This window comes from Somniosus microcephalus, chromosome 2 (assembly GCF_052327205.1).
Source record: "Somniosus microcephalus isolate GS21.2 chromosome 2, FLI_Smic_1.0, whole genome shotgun sequence".
In the NCBI taxonomy this organism is placed as follows: domain Eukaryota; kingdom Metazoa; phylum Chordata; class Chondrichthyes; order Squaliformes; family Somniosidae; genus Somniosus; species Somniosus microcephalus.
In genome coordinates, this window is record NC_140988.1 from 265,680,073 (window position 1) to 265,700,465 (window position 20,393).

A 20,393-nucleotide genomic window follows, 5' to 3' on the forward strand; every position below is an offset into this window, starting at 1 on the left:
TAAAAATCGAACTGATTCACTAATGTTCACCCCTTTAGAGAAGGAATACTGCTGTCCTTAACCAGTCTGGACTGGATGTGACTCCAGTTCCGGGCCAACTTGGTTGACTCTTAAATGTCCTCTGAAGTGACAACTAGGGATGGGCATGGGCAATAAATGTCAACCTTGCAAGTGATGCCTACATCCCAGGAATGAATTTTAAAAACGGTGCCTCATCCTACATTGTTACAATATGGATAGGTTATTTAGTATAGGATAACTGCAACAAATGTATATTGTAACAATATAGATCTTGTTCACAAAAAAACATGCCAACACTGTAAAAAATGAGACATAGGAACAGGAGGATGCCATTCGGCCCCGCGAGTCTGTTCCGCCATTCAATTATATCACGGCTGAACTATACCTCAACTCCATTTCCCTTGATACCCTTATCTAACAAAAATCTATCTATCTGTCTTGAAAATGTTAAATGACCCAGCATCCACAGTTTTTTGGGGAGCAAGTTCCAGTAACCTTTGTGTTAAAAAGTGCTTCCTGATTTCGCTCCTAAATGGCCTAGCTCTAATTTTAAGATTACGCCCTCTTGTTCAGAGGAAATCATTTATCTATATCTACCTTATTTAATCCCTTGATCATTTTAAAGACCGCGATTGGATCACTGCTTCAAAACTCAAGGGAATACATAACAGGTTTATGCAATGTGTCCCCATAATTTTACACTTCAAGGCCTGGTATCATTCTGATGAATCTTTACTGTACCCCTTCCAAAGCCAATACATCTTTACTAAGGCTCAGTGCCCAAAACTGAACCAGTACTCCAGATAGAGTCTGACCAAGGCTCTGTACAACTGAAGCATCACTTCCTCACTTTTGTATTCCAATCCCCCCTAGATAAAGGCCAGCATTCCAATAGTCTCTTTGATGATTTTTCATGCCTGTGCACTAGCTATTAGTGATTTGTATACATGGACACCTAATGCCTTGCTCCTCCACAGCTCCTAGTCTCTCCCCATTTAAAATGATCCAATTTGTCTTTCTCAGATCCCAAGTAGATGACTTCACACTTCCCCACATTGAACTACATCTGCTTTAGTTTTGCCCACTCACTTGCGCTGTCCACATCCCTTTCTAACGTCCTGCTACCATCCGCATGACTCACTATGCCTCCTAACTTAATGTCATCTGTAAATGTGAATATACAACTCCCTATTCCTTCATCCAAGTTATTAATATATGGCATGAAAAGATGAGGCCCCAGTATAGATTCCTGGGGAACACCACTTGTCACATCCTGCTAATCAGAGAACAAACCCTTTATCCCTACTCTCTGTCTCCTACTTCCCAACCAATTACCAACCCATGACACAAGGTTACATCCAATTCCATGTGCTCTCATTTTTGCTAATAATCTCTTGTGTGGAACCTTATCAAGTGCCTTCTGGAAGTCCATCCAACATCCATAGACACTCCCCTAGCCACCATAACCTCCACAGTAACCTCAACAAAATTCAACTAGATTAGTTAGACAAGACCTAACCTTCACAAATCCATGCATTGGATAGGTAAGAGTTGAGCCAACTCAGAGCAGTCCCATTGAGCTGGACAGTGGAGGAGATGTGTTAGAGGATGATCGTGTGGCCCACCATGTCAAAGCCAGCAGAGAGGTCAAGAAGTTCAAGGTAGTTATGGTCACAGAGGATGGCAAGGTTGAGAGGGTTTCCGTGAATATGGGTAGGAAAGTTTGTATGGCCAGGTTAAGGGAGGACAGAAGGGCAGTATCAGAGGAGAGAGGGAAAGGTGAGGAGACAGAGATTGAAATCATCGAGGATGAGGAGCCATGCTGAAGGAGGAAAGGCAGGAGGATGTCTCAATGAGAAACCTGGGATGGCATTTGGTGGGGGTGTTAGAGAATAAGGATTTCAAATGAGAGATGAGAGGGTTGGAACACAGTGAGGTGCTTAAAGGAAGAGAAGGTACCAGAGGAGTAGGGAGTGAGACCAAGATGTGATTTGATGATAAAGGCAAACCAAACCACAATAGTTTGGATGGGGCAGATGGTGGAAGGTGGGCATCTTCTGTAATGGGCAAGGTGTTGCCACCTGTGCGCCAATTTTCCATCAAAACTGTGATGTCAATGCAAGCATCCACGATATGGTCATGTACGACAAGAGCTTTGTGCATAAATGGACTTTCTGCCGGGGAATGCAGAGAGTGTCTGTGAGTGTTGATCTGCTGACAGAGTCTGATATGGCAGTGACGGGTGGGGTCAGTGGGATAGGAAGGAGTTTAGTGAGATTAGCCTCATTGGATGTGATTGGTGGGAACATCAGCGAGAGGAGCATTTGGGGTGTCTGGTCATAAGGAGGCAGTGCGAGGTGACTTGATGGGTGCTTTGGAAAATGCCAAGAGAGGCACAGAAGGTAGATGTGGGCTTATTCAAGTGAAATTAAAGTTTACAATGAAAGTTGGTGAATATAAAGGTAGAGGAGTAGTGATGGGTTGAGGTAGTGATTGGGGGGCAAAGTTCCCTGAGAGGGGAGAAATGAAAGATGCAATGACTGGGTGACAGGAAGGGGAGGAGAGAAGGGCCCAAGAGGGGTCAAGAGAAGAGAGGAAAAAAGGAGATAGAAGTAATGGCTTCAGGTCTGGAGCGCCAGCCAAAGTGCACATGTGAATGGACACAGAAAGAGTTCACGTTACATAGGCATGGCAAAGATTAGGAGAGACATGTCCTAGATGTAAACAGAGAACAGTGAGGAGGCAATGCAAGAGAGTCCAAAGTTAAAATCTATGGTCCAGTAATGGGATGAAGTTGACTTGTAGACAGGATTTAGTCAGCTTGGAGCATTGATAAACCAATATCCAGGCTCCGAGACAGTTGTGAAGAGGGTGTGAGTACAGGATCTGTTCGAGGGGCAGGGTATCAGTGGGCGCACTGCTGGAGGTTGTCCTGTGGAAAACAAAGGGCCGAGAAGAAGTGGAGAGTCACCAGGAACCAGCAGAGGTTAATCAAGGGTTCCAGTGGAGGTACATAGTGGCCTCCATGTTAGTAGTGCATTGATCATTGAGTGAAACATTGATCTGTCTGTTCATTTTACAAATGCTGGTGTTCCTGTTGTGTATTTCCACAAATTCCATTTTTATTTTTGATTTCCAGTATTTGTGTTTTTTTTGTTCTGCTGTATTGGTTTTAAACATTAATCAGTTATTCCTTTTCATTCAATCTTGGATTACAAAGAACCCTAACACAAGTTCAAAATAAGATCTTTATTATAATGGGGAACTCATGGGTTTAAAGGGATTTGCACCCTGCTATTCAGAAGCTCATGGACTACCTGTTGGAGCTGCTTGAGGGATGGGAAATAGGTGAGTTAAAACGTACCTATTTCATTAAACTTTGCCCTACCAATGTCTTCTTGCTTCTGGTGCCTGATTCTCCTCCCGCCAATAATTGCAATAGTGCTGGTAGTGTAGCATCTGTTGCACTATCTCATGAGTCTCGGGTCTGACTGGCTCCCGATAAAGGCCCCTGCTCAGAGTTAGGAGTGAAGCCTAATGGTGTATCAAGCAGATAAGGAAACATGTTTCCCAATGGTGGTGAAGGTGGACAGGCTATGACCTCAGAAATCAATGCCTATGGGTGGAAGAATTTCTAGGAATGGGAATGGTGTCCCTCAAAAACACCCATCTATGCCTCCTAATCTCAAGGAATATAATGCATGTAGGAGCATTTAACAAACATGAGCTGCACTACAAATGGCACCAGGATTAAAGCTTCTGTACCTACAGGTCTCAACAGTCGGCCAATGCCTTAAGATGGCACACGTGTGTTTACAGCTAGTGTTACCTAAAGTTCCTCTGGGGACAGTCCCACTTTGATATGGTTGATGCCCGCATCACCCAGTACCAACCTGAGAAGAGCTACCGTCGCATACAGATGTCTATAATTGTGGCTTACGCACCCACTGAGGAAGCCACAGATGCCAACAAAGACAAATTCTATCAGTTGTTAACGGGGTGACAATCTTAGATCACATCGCACGTCTTGGAGACAAAGTTCCCGTAAACCAGGTACTGAAGATTGAAATCGAAGTCAGGAAGGAACACGGACCTGCTGCAGGAGGTGGCCATGGGGTCATCCTTGGTTAACCTGGCTGTATCAGATCAGTAACGATGGATAGTGACGTCATGGACCTCTGCTGTCTAAGTACAATCACTTGATTGCTTGCAGTAATTGGCTCAATTTAAGATTTTAGCCCACTAACATAAAAGATTTACCACTGCATTAACCCTACATTAGAGAACTAGGATAACTATCACCCAAAAGCAATTTTACACCTAAGCAACCATTATCTACTTGGCAGTAAATCAGTAAAATTGCATAATGTGGAAAATCACCTCATGTTTATATAATTTAATCAATAAATTGACTCACAATTCTCTAAAAGTGATTTAAATAATTCATATTTGCACTGCAATATACTACAAGTAATTAAAATTCAATTTGGTGGATGGAAAAATCATGAAGTAATCACATTTCACTAACTGTGAATTAAAATAAACTTTGAAAGCTTTGAGAATCTTAATTGTACAAAGAAACTCCTTTAGGCTATATATATGTATGGGTGTGTATCAACTTCTGTCTTTTGCAGCAGTGTCAGCTGTGGCTCAGTGGGTTTGTGGGTTCAAATTCCACTCCAAAGGACTTGAGCACATAAAACTAGGTTGACATTCCAGCACAGTGCTGAGGGAGTGCTGCATTGTCAGAGGTGCCATCTTTCAGATGAGATGTTAAACTGAAGCCCCATCTGGTGGATGTAAAGGATCCCATAGCACTCTTTTGCAGAAGAGCAGGGGAGTTATCCCTGGTGTCCTGGCCAATATTTATCCCTCAATCAATGTAACAAAAAAATACAGGTAATCTGGTCATTATCACATTGCTATTTGTGGGAGCTTGCTGTGCACAAATTGGCTGCCACATTACAACAGTGACTCCACTCCAAAAGTACTTCATTGGTTGTAAAGTGCCTTGAGACGTCCAGTGGTTGTGAAAGGTGCTTTATAAATGTAAACCTTTCTTTCTATAGATTACAGCTGCTGTGTACATGTTCCTAATGACTGGTCTATCATTAAAATATTCTATCACTGCGTTTTCTATTTACTGTTTACTTCCTCTTAGGTGGCACTTGATTCAACTTTCTTATAATTAGATTTTTTATTATATTGTGCAATTTTTATAATTGCAGCGCTTGGGCTGATCTCAGCAATGGTGAGTGATTTACTCTGATCCAATTTCAGAAGCAAAAAGTGCTTTAGACTGTTCACTGTTTAGGCTGGTGTTGTGAAGCAGGAAATTTGTACTTTGCAGTTTAAATACATGCTGTGGGCTTCCTGTTGATTTCAGGTGGAAATCAATACACAGTGCCTGTGCTGGACAGTTAATTTGATACTCAGTGTATGAACAGACTCAGGGCAGCCCTTAGCATTAACTCACAGAAACGCATTTGGTTCAGTCATCATAACCTAAACTAACTTAACTGAAAGCAGTCTTCATGGATTGGAGACTATAAACAGGATTTAATCTGATTCCTGAGCCTGAAGTTAGATGCTTCAGCTGCTATGTACATGTTCCTAATGACTGGTCTGTCTTTCATCTGTTAATAAGAGTTTCTATGGACACTGAGGGGGCAAAATTGGGTGCATTTGCACCTCCCGTTAGTGCCTCCGGGGGACCCTAATGTGGCGCAAATGGCTTTGCGACCAGGCACGGCGCTGACATCGACTCCCACCATATTCGGCGGGAGTTTTGCGATGGCGCTATGGTGTTGCACCCTGATCTCCTTCGCCCGGAGATTGTGATGTCATTGCCGTGCGTATCGCCCCAGTAGTGCCCCAGACCTAAAATTGACTTCCGCTCCCTGCAGCAGCACCGGGCAAAAACACAACAGCTGCAGAAGGCATGCATCGGGCAGCCGGCCGCTTTGAGGGGGGCGATGATTAAAGGCGAGGTGGCAGAGGTAAGTAAAAAAATAACTTACCTTTCTTGTTCCCGTTTTTTTCGTGGGTTCCTGCCCGCGATCGATGAGCCCGGCACTCTGCTTGAGTGCTGGGCTGATCGCGCGGGATCATGGCAGCCTTGGTGGTCCAGGTAGGTAATTTTCTATTGCACAGCCTGCAGCGATGGCCCTTCCCTTTAAGGGAGGGAAGGAGCCTTTGAACGTGAGAGTGCTGCACCGCCCAGTGTGCAGTGCTGCTGAAGTCTCCGCCCCGCCTGCTGCCGATTGCACTCCAAGAAGGAAGTGGGGCGCTTGAGTTAGTGCTTCACTTCCTTCCTGGAGTGCAAAAAAAACTTAAAACATTTTTAGAAACATTAGCAACTTTTAAAATTTATCGTCCCAAACGGGGCTATAATGAATTTCTTCCCCTGAATATTCCATGTGATTTCAATGTTTCTCTGGACTTCAGACTGTTGCAGAAGTATGATTACTCTTAGATCTTTATGTCTAAAAATCTTTAACGATAAGATGCCATGGGGGAGAAATTCAGTATCGCCCCGTTTGGGGCGCAATTATCGGCTGGGCGCAAAGTTTAGCGCCTGGCGTAAATTATCGCCTCCGACTGCAAACCTGGCTTCTATTGCCCCTGGAGGTGATTGGAGTGCTAAATCAGGCGCTACACACCTCTCTTAAGGTGCTAACGCCGAGGAGCGAGGCACTACCTCAGAGCGCTGGCGAAGCTCAGGTGATATCAGTTAACAATGGAACACAGACACACTGGCGCCGGCTGTTAGATCCGTGATTCTGAGAGTATGATGTTTTTCAATAACCACACGGATGCTGTAACTTAACAATCAACAGGTATTTACTGGAGTAGGGTAGTCTCAAGACTGGGGTACAGAGGCATGCTCAAGGCTTATATACAGGTGTGGTCACTGCCGGTACTACAGTATACAGGAGCTGTAAAAGTAGTTCTCTCTTAAAGGTACATACACTACAATTCCTCCCCTTTTAGATTAGTAGTACCCATAATATTCAAAGAAAAATTAACACTTTAACATGTACATTAAACAACAATAGTCCATTTATAGATTCAGGCCTAGAAATTCAGTTGGGCGCGCCAGCCGTTAGCACCTTAGGAGGAGTAGATCTCGAGCGCTAGGCGCTTAGTGCCCGGGCACAGCGCGATCTGCGCCTTGCCCCAACTTCAGTAGACATTTAGCGCCGGCGCAAAGTCTTAGCGCGCGCCCTGCTGCGCGCGCAGATCATGACGTCATTTCGTCGTGCAACGCCCTTTGTGCGCCCGGAACCGGAACTTCACTCGCGCCGCCCCATTGTGCGCCAGGCGGCCCTAACGACTGTGAAGTGGAAAGGTACACAGCCGAGGCGGGCCGCGGGGAGCGCAAATTAAAGGGCACTTACCCTGCACTATAAAGGCCAGCCATTTTGCAGCATTCACTCTTGTGCAACGGTTTTTTGGAGAGAGACCAAGGAGGAGAGCTTACTGCTTTGGCCCAACACTAGGACAGGTATTTTTGGCTCAGGCCAGAGCTTAGCAATTATCTTTGCCTTCATTGAGATCTCAGTGTTTGCCAGCATAAAATGGGGGCTGCATTGGGTGTCAACGCTGAGTTTCAGCCTTATGCCGGAAGGGCTTACAGACGCCGTGAGAGAGTGGCAGCCCTGGCTAGACGCAGAGGGGGCAACAGGCGTCGCCAAGTGAGGCCTTACCCACCCAGGGTATACCGCCAGCAGTCCTCCTATCTGACCATGTCTGCCGCGCAGTGTGTTAGGAGGCTGCGATTCAGAAGGGAGGTGGTTGCAGACATCTGCCAGCTGCTGCACAGAGATCTGCGTCCACAGCTGATGCGCAGGACATCTCTGTCGGTGGCAGTGAAGGTGACGGTGGCTCTCAACTTCTATGCCACCGGCTCCTTCCAATCCGCTGCTGGGGACATCGCTAACATCTCCCAGTTCGCCGTGCATTGCTGCATCCGCCAGGTGACCAATGCCCTTTTCAGAAGGAGACGTCAATTCATCTCCTTCCCCATGACCCTGGAGAAGCAGCAGCAGCGTGCAGTGGGATTTGCAAGAATAGCGGGCTTCCCCATGGTGCAGGGCGCCATTGACTGCACGCATGTGGCTTTGCGGGCACCTCTGGAGCATGCCGAGGATTTCCGCAACCGGAAGGGCTACCATTCCCTCAACGTACAGCTGGTGTGTGACCACAGGCAGCGCATCCTAGCTGTCAATGCCCGCTTTCCAGGCAGCAGCCACGATGCCTTTATCCTGCGACAGACAACTGTGGCTGACATGTTCCAGGCACAGCCTCACCCAGGAGGATGGCTTATCGGGGACAAAGGCTATCCTTTGTGTACCTGGCTCATGACCCCGCTCCGCGCGCCCACGACCCCTGCTGAAGAGGCATACAACGAGAGCCATCAAGCAACTAGGACCATCATAGAACAAACAATCGGTGTCCTCAAGCAACGGTTCCGCTGTCTGGATCGCTCCGGGGGAGCCCTCCAGTATTCGCAGGAGCGAGGCTCCCAATTCGTCGTCGTTTGCTGCATGCTGCACAACCTGGCTATCCGCAGGACTCAGGCACTGCCACCTCACGTTGGACCACCACCTCAGGAGGAGGAGCAGGAGGAGGAGGAGGACGAGGAGTACCAGCCCAGGAGGGAGGCAGAAGGTCCAAGGGCCGCCCGTCGGCGGCTTATTGACCGTCACTTCTAGGCCCCCTGTCAGGGAATGGCTTGTACCAATGAAAGAACATGATTGCAGCCGCTCCGCAAGCCGTCAGCCGGTTAAGGCAACAAACACTTCAAAGATCAAACATGGACAATGTGAATAAATAAAATGGTTTATTGTACAAACTCAGGGCCCTTCCCACATGAAAACCAAAAACAGATGAAACCCCCAAAAAACACTCACACACATGACTCACTCCCACAACCTGGGGAGCATTAACAAAAGATGTAAATAAAAATGGCCTTCATCCTCGGCCTTCACAAAACACACATTCCAGAAAACACAGCATTTGGACACACCCTCTACTTAGTGGCCCGCGAGGGCGATGCCTTCTGCAAACTTTGGCGGCCCCTGCACGCCCTGCTGCTCCTCCTCAAAGTGAGGCCATTGGCTGCTGCAAGGCTGGGGGCAGGCTCCTGAGGGGCACATGTCGTGACGGCAGATGCCCTTGGGGGTCGGCCTAGACGAGGTCTGGCCGTCGAGGGGCCGGCTGGTGAATGCTGCAGCTGTGGCTGGCCAGCATCAGTCGCTGCAGCAGCTCCTGGCAGCTCCACTGGGGGAGTGGCAGTGGCGGCTGGAGGAATGGGGGCAAGCTGGCGGATGGCAGGCGCTCGCTGGTCACCTGAGACACTGGCACTCGGCCGGGCCAGCACTGCAGCATGCGCACCAATCTGCCGAGGGACAGACCGCTGTGCTGCTGCAGCGCGCCGGGTGCCCTGGCGATGCCTGGCTGACACAACGAGTGTGGCAGCAGTGAGTGCCCGTGTTGACCTGTTCAGTGACCGCATCAGCGCACCCAGTGACTGCACGGCACCACTGATCACCTGGCCACTCGCTGCCTGAGCTGCCCCGAATTCCGCCCGACTGGTGGCCTGTGAGGCCCCGAACTCGGTCACACTCCGAGACAGGGACTCGATGGCCTCAGGCAACCGTGCCACTACCCCCATGAGCTCCGTGTGCCGGCGCTCCGAGTCCGCGGACAAGTCCTCGAGGCGGCGCATCTCCTCGGCGTTGGCCGCCTCCGGACTGGAGGCCGGACTCTCCCTCTGGGGAGAAGGCCGCCGAGCTGGCCGACCCTTCCTGCATTGCTGGACGCCGCTGGGCCCAGCAATTGGACTCCCCTCCGACCCTTCCCCCCTCTGGGGAGAAGGCCGCTGAGCTTCCACCCCCCTCCTGCGTTTCTGCAGGCCGCTGGTCCCAGGAGCTACCCTCCCCTCAGACACTTCCCCCACGCTCCCCTCCAGGGAAGACGTGTCCCCTACATTGGCATGGGTTGCCGCGGCTGAGGGTTCCCCTGATGGGCCGCCTTCCTCTTGCTCCTCCTCCTCCTCCTCTTCTGAGGGGCTGTCACTGGCAACTTCAGGGACCTCCTCCTCACCATCTGAAAGCAGGAAGGCACAAGAGTAGCTTTAGAGTGAGGAGAGGGCGTCAGCGAGGGATGCATGAGTGGTGGCATTCAGCGCATTGGTCGGACAGTGGCAAAGGATGTAGATCTGATGCGCAAGTGGGATGAGAGAGGTCCAAAAGGTGATGTCCTTACCATTGGTGCCCAGAACAGGGTCGGCATCTCCAGATGCAACGGGGCCAATCACCCGGGCACCCATGATGCGCTCCATGCGATGTTGCAGCTCGGTGAGCGGCTGGATCTGGGGTCCGCCTCCCCCGGTCGCAGTCCAGCTCCTCTTATTATTGGCCAGCTTGGCCTGCAAGAGAAAGGACGGCCTCTAAGTACAGTGTGTAGCCCTGATCTTGTGTGCACTGCCTCCCATGGTCGAATAGCCTGGCCAGTGTGTAGCCCTGATCTTGTGTGCACTGCCTCCCATGGTCGAATAGCCTGGCCAGTGTGTTAAGTGCACAATGTGCAATTGATGTTCATGAGTGTCCCATAGCTGCTGCATGAGGGCTGGCCATTAGGGCTTTCAGGTCCCTTTGCCCATAATGTGAGGTGCACATGCAAGGATGAGGAGGACACTGGAAAGGGTACTCACCCTGACAATCCTGGCGAAGTCATTTAGCTTTTTGCGGCATTGGACACCGCTCCTGGGGACCTCGCTGTTGGATGACACCTTGGTGGCGACATGCCTCCAGGCTCTCCGGTAGACGCGGGCCGGCAGCTTCCTGCCATTGTCCGGAAACAAAATATGGCGTCTCTTCCCCACAGCACCAACCAGCACCCTCAGATCAAGCTCTGAGAAGCGCTGCGCTTGTTCACGGGCCTTCTCCATGGTTTCAGGCGCTATTTGGGTCCAGCAGCAGTGTTCAGGCCTAGCTGCAGGGCTCCACTATCCAGGGCCTGGCAGCAGACCAAGTCGACCCTTCCCCCTTAAGAGCTGGCCGGCGCCAGGGTGTCTGCTGTCAATCAAGAAATGGCCGCACCTGCGCTGCGCCCGGCCTCGGCGCTCTCGCTCAGCACCTCCGGCTTAGCGCCTAAAGAGAGGTGTGCATCGCCAGTTTTAGCGCTCGACCAAACTCTTAGGGCGAAGCTAATGAATATCGGAGAAGTGGCCTCGAATTTGCGCCGGGCGCAAACTTTAGCGGCCGCCCGACTTTACCGCCCCAAAAGTGGCTGTAATGAATTTCTAGGCCTCAGTCTTTGGGGCGGCTTCCTGATCCTTTCGGGATAGCGCCTTTCCTGAGATTCTTGTTCTTGGTGCGGAGGCGATTCTGGCCCCTTTTCATCGGTTAGTTCATCGGGTTCCACTGCTACTGGTTCGGAGGTAGATGCTACCGGTATGTCGGGTTCATCCCCAGGTACGCAAGACATGGGGTTGACTCGTTCCTGTGACGCTAAGATCTGATCAACGTGGTGTCTCACAATGTTCTCCCCGACATCCACTGTGTACATTAATGGCCCCTGCCGTGTGCATATCGTTCCGGGTTGCCATTTCTCTGTTCGGTAGTCACGGGCCAAGACTGGTTGTCCTACATTGAAGCTCCTTGTCGGCTTCTCATTGATGTGCTGGAATTGTTTATCCTCAACATTTCTTTGCACATTTGGTCTAAGCAAGTCCAGACGAGATCGCAACCTTCGGTTAAAGAGCATCATGGCCAGGGTCTGGTTGGTAACTGCATGTGTCGCGTTTCGGTAGGCTAATAAGAAATTGTCCACCTTATGCTGTAGTGGAATTTCATCGTCACACATGGCCTTTATCGCCTTCTTAAAGGTTTGTACAAACCTCTCAGCCAATCCATTTGTGGCTGGATGATACGGGGCGGATGTGTAATGCCTTACCCCATTCCTTCTCATGAATTTTCGAAACTCTTCGGACACAAACTGTGGTCCATTATCAGAGCAAATCTGCTCTGGCAAGCCGTTTCTGGCAAATATGGTCCGTAGGACTGCAATCGTTTTCTCTGTAGTGGTTGAGGACATTTTTATCACCTCAGGCCACTTCGAATGAGCATCCACTGCTATTAAGAACATTGAGTCCATGAATGGACCAGCAAAATCAATATGCACCCGTTGCCATGGAGAGGAGGGCCACTCCCATGGGTGTAGAGGGGCATGTGCTGGTGCATTTTGGACCTTCTGGCATCCTGAGCAGCTCTTGGTTAGGTCTTCAATTTGTTGATCGATTCCCGGCCACCACACATAAGCCCTAGCTAGGCTTTTCATTTTCACTCCCCCCAATGACCTTCATGTAGCTCATTTAGCACTCTCTCCCTTAACTTGGGTGGAATCACCACTCTGGATCCACACATCACTGTCCACTGGCATACTGACAGCTGTTCTCTTCTGGATGAGAATGCTGGCAACAGTGAGTCGCCATGTGTTGGCCATCCCCTCACCGTCAAATCATATACCCGAGACAGCGTCGGATCATTGCGGGTCTCCTTCTCTATATCCGTGTTCGTTACTGACAATCGTTCAATTATTGACGAATAAAATATCTCGATAGGGTCCACTGCTGGTGCTTCCTCCACAGTAGGCAATGGCAGGCGCGATAGCCCATCAGCGTTTCCATGCTGTTTCGTGCCTTTATATTCTATTTCATGTTGATTCGCCCCTAGAAACAAGGACCATCTTTGTAACCATTGTGCTGTCATCACTGGAACGCCCTTCTTAGGATTAAAGATGGAGACAAGTGGTTGGTGGTCAGTCAGCAAGGTGAACTTCTGCCCATGCAGATAATGGTTGAATTTTTTTACTCCCCATACTAGGCTGAGGGCCTCCCTGTCAATCTGGGCATAGTTGCGCTCGGCTGAAGTTAGTGACCGAGACGCAAAGGCTACTGGCCTCTCCAACCCATCTGGGAATTTGTGCGACAGCACCGCTCCAATACCATAGGGTGATGCATCACATGCCAAATGAATTGGAAGTGCTGGGTTGAAATGGGCCAACACCTCTTTTGATGTGATCAATTCTTTACACTTCTGGAAAGCTCGTCTACGTTCGTCATTCCACTTCCATGGTACCCCTGTTTGCAGTAGGGTGTTCAGTGGGTGTAATACCGTGGACAATTTTGGTAAGAACTTATGGTAATAGTTTACCAGCCCAAGGAACGACCTCAGTTGTGACACATTTTCTGGTGCTGGAGCCTTGACTACTGCCTCAGTCTTTTCAGGGGACTTATGTAACCCCTCTTCATCGATGATGTGGCCACAATACGAGATCTGCTTCTGGAAAAACTCGCACTTGTGGCGATTAGCTCGTATCCCATATTCCTTTAATCTGGTGAGCACCTTCTCCAAGTTGGCGAGGTGATCACTGTCATTTTCGCCCGTTACCAGGATGTCGTCCAAATAACACTGGGTCCCTGGAATCCCTTGCAGGACTTGATCCGTTGCCCTTTGCCAAATAGCCAGAGCCGATGCTACCCCGAACACCAGCCAGTTGTATTGATAAAGACCTTTATGAGTGTTAATCGTAAGGTATTGTTTCGAGGCTTCTTCTACCTCCATTTGCAAGTACGCCTGGGCTAGATCAATTTTGGTGAAGCGTTTACCTCCAGATAGCGAGGCGAAAATATCCTCAATTCGTGGAAGTGGATATTGTACCGTGTGAAGGACTGGGTTCACTGTCACCTTAAAATCCCCACAGATGCGGACTTTCTTTGGTTCCCCAGGCGTATTACTCAATGACCTCTTCATTACAGGAATGATGGGTGTAGCCCACTCACTCCAGTCTACTTTGGACAGTACTCCTGAACGTTCCAACCCTTCCAGCTCTGCTTTGACAGCTGGTCTGATCGCATAAGGCACTGGTCTGGCCTTAAGAAACTTTGGGCTTGCATTTTCCTCTATTTTAATCGTTGCTGTTATGCCTTTTAGTGTTCCGAGTCCCTCCTGGAGTGCTTCTTTTGCATCAGTTAGCATTTTTGACAGTCGTCCAGGTGTGACGTCGTCATCCTTTTTGGCCTCAACCTTCAGTGCCTGTATGGAATGCCAATCTAATTGTATCTTCCGGATCCATTCATGTCCTAGCAGTGGTGGTCCTCCATCTGGCAATACATTCATATCCATTTTAGGTATTTCCTGGCCTTGATATATCACTTTCACCCTTATTTTTCCTTTGGGGTAGACTTTTTGCCCCGTGTACGTCTTCAAGACAATCTCTGTAGCTTTCAAGGGTATATGTGAAAATAGCCGCTTGTAGTCCTTTTGGTTTATGACTGTTAGGGCTGATCCTGTGTCCAATTCCATTTTCACTTGGACTCCGTCTATCTTGAGTGTTAACCAGATAGTCTGGTGATCCTCCATTTTGGTTACCTTATGTAGTTTCAGACAACCCAGCTCCTTGCTTCCGGAGTCTGTGTCACTTTTCTGTTCGTCTGAACTACTGTCCATCACCTGGTGTACCTTTTTGTACTTCTCCTGTGGAGATTTCTTACTGTTGGTTTTCTTCCCAGACCTGCAGACTCTTGCTATGTGTCCTGCTTTTCCACACTGTCTGCACACTTGGTCCTTGAACCAACAATCCTTCTGGTCGTGTGTTGTTCTGCCGCAGCGATAGCACTTCCCTGTTCCATAGGACATTTCATTGGTGCCATATTCTTGCGGTCTCCGTTGTATCTCTGCAGCGCCCCTTGCGGCTGCTTCGTGTGATACTGCCATACTGAAAGCCTTGTCCAACGTAAGATCCTTTTCTGATAGAAGCCGTTTCTGGGTTCCTTCACTTTGCAGCCCACACACAAACTTGTCCCTTAACGTATCTGCTAGTCCCGCTCCAAACTGGCAGTGTTTCGATAGCTTGCGCAGTTCCGTTAGGTACTCAGCATTGCTTTCGTCTTTGTGTTGGTTCCTTTTATGGAACTTAAATCGTTCTGCTATCAGCAGCGGTGTGGGGTTTAAGTGGTCCTGTAGGATTTCTACTATGCTTTCGAAATTCTTGTTCACAGGCTTCTCTGGGGTTATTAGGTTTCGCAGTAACCCATACGTTTTTGCACCCATGGAATTTAACAAAACCAGTGCTTTCCTAGCATCTGGCACTTCATTCGCCCTGCAGTACACCTCAATACGTTCCACATATGTCGCCTAATCTTCGACTTCATTGTCGAACGTAGAGATACTGCCACTCTTCTGCATCCCTGGGTATGATTTAACTGTCAAAAATGGCATCTCCCGCGCTTCCCCTTCTTCTCTGCTGGCACAAAATGGCGTCTCCCGCGCTTTCCTTCCTTCCCGCGCTCGCCCTTCTTCTCCGCTGCGGCTTCTAAAAATGGCGTCTCCCGTGCTCTTCCTTCTTCTCCGCGGCTCAATGGCGTCTCCCGTGCTCTCCCTTCTTCTCCCCGTGGACACTGTTCACCCCTTGAGCCCTGGCTGTGCTCTGCGCGTTCTTTTTTTTTGTGATCCTTTCCCGTTTCCGCCGCTCGGTCCTGAACCCGGCTGTTGCTTTACCCTCTCTCTCTCCATTTTGTTTTTCCTCGACGCCGCTCGGTTTTCAACCCCCGGCTGCGCCCTGTGCGCTTCACCCTCTGTCTTACCCCGTTGACGCTGCTCGGCTTTCTCTCCGCCGTCGGTCGGCTCCAGCCGCCGCTGTCCGGGAAGGGTCTGCGCTGTACCTGTCGTCAGTCTATTGCTGATCATCGTGGCTGGGGAACCAAGCCCGGCTCTCCACAGCCTCCCCTGCGATGTTCACTCTCTGCCGGACGACTGGGCAGTTGCTCGTGGTCGACGCCCGTGTTCCTGGCCTCGACTTTCTTCCACCGCCCTCCCGGAGTGAATCCTCGAAGGGAAATACAGAGTTGCAGGTAGATTCGAATCGACACTCGTCGCCACTTTTAGATCCGTGATTCTGAGAGTATGATGTTTTTCAATAACCACACGGATGCTGTAACTTAACAATCAACAGGTATTTACTGGAGTAGGGTAGTCTCAAGACTGGGGTACAGAGGCATGCTCAAGATTTATATACAGGTGTGGTCACTGCCGGTACTACAGTATGCAGGAGCTGTAAAAGTACTTCTCTCTTAAAGGTACGTACACTACACCGGCCAGTTCTTAAAGGGGAGGGACAGGTTGGGTGATTGGGCAGAAACATGGCAAATGCACTATAATGTGGATAAATGTGAGGTTATCCACTTTGGTGGCAAAAACAGGAAGGCAGATTATTATTTGAATGGTAATAGATTGGGAGAAGGGGAAGTGCAAAGAGACCTGGGTGTTCTTGTACACCAGTCGCTGAAGGTAAGCATGCAGGTGCAGCAGGCGGTTAAGAAGGCAAATGGTATGTTGGCCTTCGTAGCGAGAGGGTTCGAGTACAAGAACAAGGATGTCTTGCTGCAGTTGTACAGGGCCTTGGTGAGACCACACCTTGAGTATTGTGTGCAGTTTTGGTCGCCTTACCTGAGGAAGGACGTTCTTGCCATGGAAGGAGTGCAGCGAAGATTCACCAGGTTGATACCTGGGATGGCAGGAATGACGTATGAGGAGAGATTGTGTCGATTGGGCTTATACTCACTGGAGTTTAGAAGATTGAGAGGGGATCTCATCGAAACCTATAAAATTCTGTCAGGCCTGGACAGACTAGATGCAGGAAGGATGTTTCTGATGGCTGGGGAGTCCAGAACCAGGGGTCATAGTCTAAGGATAAGGGGTAAGCCATTTAGGACTGAAATGAGGAGGAATTTCTTCACCCAGAGAGTGGTGAACCTGTGGAATTCTCTGCCACAGAGGGCAGTGGAGGCCAGTTCATTAAGTATATTCAAGAGAGAGTTGGATATATTTCTTAAGGCTAAAGGGATCAAGGGATATGTGGAGAAGGCAGGGACCGGGTACTGAATTTGGATGATCAGCCATGATCTCATTGAATGGCGGAGCAGGCTCGAAGGGCCGAATGGCCTACTCCTGCTCCTATCTTCTATGTATCTATGTATGATCTTGCTCTCCAGCCACACCCTGCTCATTGCAGCCTTGAATCTCGGCCTGGACAGACCTCAACTTCAAATCTGCTGCAAAGAACAATGGAGAGGCCCAGGGAACGAGCTCAGCGCTTCAGCGACCGGGCCTTAGTGGCTCTGGTTGGCGCAGTGGAGCGCCAAAGATCAATACTCTACCCACAGAGTGGCAGGAGGCCATTGCCCCACGACTATATAAGAATGGGGAGGGAGGTGGCTCAGCACGTCTCCTCCAGGAGCTTGGTGCCCAGGACCCACAAACAATGTCGAAAGAAGTTCAACGACCTCACTTGGTGATCAGGGTGAGTGGCTGCTTTTCAACATCTCTCTATCCCTCCATCTCAACCTCACTCTGTGGCCAGAGGGTGTAAAAACCCCAAATGCCCAATGCTCATCCAAGACCTATGGCCATCTCATAAAACACACACGCACATTCCACACCTTGCCTACAGTAAGGGCTATTCAACTATGGAAGGCACATCAGGCAAGCACATGGCTGCACATTTACTCAGACGCCGTCCTTTTCCTTGCAGGCCAAGCTATCTCATAATAGGCAGCAGCAACAACGGATGGGTGGAGGGCCGGCTCAGCTGCAGACCCTCAGCGATTTGGAGGTGCATGTCCACAGGATCGTTGCCAGCCAAGTGATCCCGTGGCCGCTGGAGAGGTTGGGGATAGCAATGGTAAGTTCATCAGCTTTCTCTCCTCTCTCATTCCATTTGTCCCTCACAACACCAGCCTTTTACACTTTCAATCCAACTTACTAAATCTCTCCAGTCCTTGCTCCCTTACTGCCCCCCTGTCCTGATGCTAAAGCCACTCTTGTACCTCCCTGCTTTCAGATGGTGAACCACCAGCTGAGGAGACGGGCCCTCAACCAACCAGTGGGAGCGACGCCACAGGCGAGGAGGAAAAGGAAGCCGGAGCCCCAGCGCCAGTGTCTCCCGAGGGAGCCCATGCTCACACTGGGACCATGTCTTCCCTGGAGGGGATCAGGGGGGAAGGGTCTGATGAGGGTGAAGCTCCGGGACCCAGCCGGCTGCAGCAACACCATGGGGGTATGGAAGCTCGGGGGCCTTCTCCCCGGAGGGAGAGCAGGCCAGCGAGTCCTGCTGCACTGGACACAGAGGAGGAGCGGCACATCGTGGAAATGAACACCCAGACGGTGAACATGCACACTCAGCTCATGGGTGCAATGGGAAGGGTGCATTGATGGACTGGCAAGGAGTGTGGAGCACTCTGCTGCAGCACAGGCCGATGCAACGCAACGGCTTAGTGCTGCAATTCAGTCACTGGCTGCAGCGATCCAATCTCAGACTGCTCTCATGCAGTCTCAGATTGAGGTAATGCAAACATTGACTGCTGCCATCGTCGCTGTTTCGGCCACATTGCCCCGGAGCTCTCATGGCGCCTCAGCAGGCCAGCAATCTGTGCTCAAGCAGATTGCTCTGGATGCTGAGGTGCTGCCCCGTGGGAGTGCCAGTGTGTCGGTCGAGCAGCGAGGTGCTGTCCTCTCTCAGGATGACAGCATTCCTGCTCCCACCACTGGCACTTCCCCATTGCACTTGCAACCGCCTGCAAAGCAGCCAGCCCAGACTGCTGCCGCCCATGCAGAGTTGGTGCAGTCTGCAGCCGGGGCCTGCAGGCCCAGAGCTGGTCGAGGGCATCCTTGAAGGCATCTGTAGTCTCAGCATCTGACATTCAGCAACCTTGCTGCAGCCACTGGGGCCCCATTACAGAGGAGCAGTAGGGTGGGAAGGGGGGAAGTGCGCAAGGGAAGGAGATCACCGTCGAAGGGCAAACAGTAGGAGGTCTAAAGAAATGGTGGGAATGTTTTTATTAAAGGTCAAGGTCCGTCTGATAACTTTTGTTTAGTGTTTTGGCCTTTATCTTCAGCTTGTGAGAACCAGTTACGTTAATTAATGATTTGTTGTGTTTGTTTCTATTAGTTTGTCATGAATAAATGACACACACAGAGTTTGTTAAATAAAAAAGATCTATTCAAAATGTACATGTTTGGCCTTTGGAATCATTGCTGCTTTGGTCGGCTATAGGGGTTGAAGGTTGCGTTCCATGATGTTGTTCTCCATGTCAGAAGCCATCTTCTGAGTAGGGGCCTAGAAGTGGCTTGTTATCAGCCATTGACGGACAGCCCTTGCAGTGTCAACATTGTGGGTCTCCCTCCCGCCTTGGTGTTGCTGCTGATCATCCTCCTCATCCTCCTCCTCCTCTTCCTCTTCTTCCTCCGGTGGTGCACCAATCCCTGGTGGCATTGGCTGGGTCCTCAGGATTGCCAGGTTGTGAAGCATGCAGCATACAACTATGAGAGTACTGCAGGGCTCCTCCTGAGTGGTCCAGACAGCGGAACCGTTGCTTGAGCATGCCGATCGTCTGCTCAATTATGTTCCTGGTGACGATATGGCTCTCATTATACCGCAGCTCGGCAGGGGTGTTGGGGTTACAGAGCGGTGTCATCAGCCAGGTGTAGAGTGGATAACCCCTGTCCCCGAGGAACCAACCACTTGGCTGATGCGGTGCCTGGAAAAGGTCTGGCACAGCAGTCTGGCGCAGGATGAAAGCATTATGGCTGCTGCCAGGATAGCGGGCATTGACGGCGAATATCAGCTGTCTGTGGTCACAGACCAACTGGACATTTAAGGAGTGGTAGCCCTTGTGGTTTCAGAACACCTCTGCATTTTCATGCGGTCCCCGCAATGCTACATGCGTGCAGTCAATGGTACCCTGCACCATGGGGAAGCCCGCTATCCTAGCAAAGCCACATGCGCGTTCATGCTGTTTGGCCCGGGTCATGGGGAAAGATATGTACTGGCGTCTCCTTTTATAGAGGGCATTTGTCACCTCCCGGATACAGCAATGGGCCGCGAACTGGGAGATATTGGCGATGTCCCCAGTAGCTGCTTGAAAGGAGCCGCTAGCATAAAAACTCAGAGCCACTGTCACCTTCATTGCACCGACAGAGACGTCCTGGTCCTCAGTAGAGGCTGCAGATCTGGTTGCAGCAGGCGGCAGAGCTCAGTGACCACCTCCTTGATGAAGCACAGCCTGCGCAAACACTGCTCCTCAGACAAATGAATGTAGAAGAATTGTTTCCAGAATACCCTGGGATGGTAAGGTCTCCTGTGCGGAGACCTGTTGGCCCTCCTCCCTCTGGCCATATTTGCCACTCTCTCTCTGCATCTCTGATGCCTCTGATTCTGCAGGTGCAGGACGCCACCCCAAATCAGTGCAGCCCCCATGGTCTCTTGACAATTGATGCAATGAAGGTCAAATCAAAAAGAACCTG